The sequence below is a fragment of the Geotrypetes seraphini genome, chromosome 1, assembly GCF_902459505.1.
Source record: "Geotrypetes seraphini chromosome 1, aGeoSer1.1, whole genome shotgun sequence".
NCBI lineage: Eukaryota > Metazoa > Chordata > Amphibia > Gymnophiona > Dermophiidae > Geotrypetes > Geotrypetes seraphini.
The window spans coordinates 50,757,298-50,758,592 of record NC_047084.1 but is presented as its reverse complement, the minus strand read 5'-3'; the positions used below and the strand labels follow the sequence as shown (position 1 = coordinate 50,758,592).

Sequence of the window (1,295 nt, the reverse complement as noted above, 5' to 3'; positions counted from 1 at the left end):
GACCCTATTTTCACCAAAAACACTTCGTAGTCCTAGTACAATCCATCATCCTCTCCAGATTGGATTATTGCAATTCTATCTACCTCAGCCTAACCAAGAAAAGCCTCCACAGACTTCAGCGGATTCAGAACGCCGCAGCTAAGCTTGTTTTCGCGAAAAGCAAATTTGATCACGTCTCACCACTCCTGTCTAAGCTCCATTGGCTCCCAGTAATCCCCAGGATCCACTTCAAATGTGCGTGTCTGGCCTACAAGATCCTACATGGCATCCTTCCTGCCGTTATCCCTCTATCCTGGAACTCCCCAACCCCTACTTCCTCCAGATCCTCCCAAATTTTTAAACTATCCTTCCCTTCCATAAAAGGTATTTCCCATGTAGGCAAACTTGGGTCATCCCTCCCCTTTAGAATCACTGAGATCTGGAACCTCAAGCTCCCTCCAACTCTTCCGCAAACACCTAAAAACCTGGCTATTCTCAAAACTGTAACACTTCCCCCCTCTTAGGCCTCTCACCTTCCCCCTTTATACCTAACTCTTTAATCTCTCCACTGTAGTTCCTCTCTCATCTTTCTTCCTGTAAACCTGCCGAGCTCCGCATTCGTGGAGATGGTGCGGTATATAAACCCAAGGTTTAGTTTAGTTTATTCTGCAAGCAACTGCGCAGATTACAATAAATCAGCTCAAACTGAAACTACCAAGAATGACTACTATTGTAATAAGAAACTTCTTTAGAGTATCCTGGATGATGCTTTAACAGAGCATCATCAATAAAAATAAATAAGCACTCTATACTTTTCACAATAAAACCAGGGGAAAGCGCGAACGCAGTCCCCCACTACCAGAAATTATGCAGTCGAGTTTCCCACATTTGAGGAAATCGCAGGGGTCAGCCCAACCGAAGTGCAATGGGTGAGCCTCATCCTGGGAGAACCACCTTCCTGATCATGGTGTCTCCTCTGCCAGGTAAGTATGACTTGCTTTATAGACGTGTTCCATGTCCCCTTCCAGCCAGCACTGTAAACACAGGGTATGCAATGCTAAATGTTGTTATAAAATCAGCCTATTCAAACTAGAACAATTTAAACACACACAAATTTGTGCAGCGAAGTTGTTGCTAGTACTTAAAAAGTAGTCAACAATTAAACTGCATCTCAGTCACTACATACCATTTCCCATAATTCCATGCACATTATATATTTGCATAAGACAATGTGTCAGCAAGATATACATCTTCAAGATCTTTTTGTTTGGGAAATGACTCAAGCTAAGCCTAGGTTTCTGAACAATTGTATACTT

The 1,295-nt window shown here is 42.9% G+C and overlaps 1 non-coding gene across 1 annotated transcript; it reads right to left on the bottom strand.

Annotated features, from left to right (window-relative positions):
• Positions 1-806: 806 nt before the first annotated feature.
• Positions 807-970, bottom strand: LOC117352761. Its single transcript, XR_004537825.1, has one exon. It is a non-coding gene; the product is annotated as a U1 spliceosomal RNA (small nuclear RNA).
• Between the last annotated feature and the right edge of the window lie 325 nt (positions 971-1,295).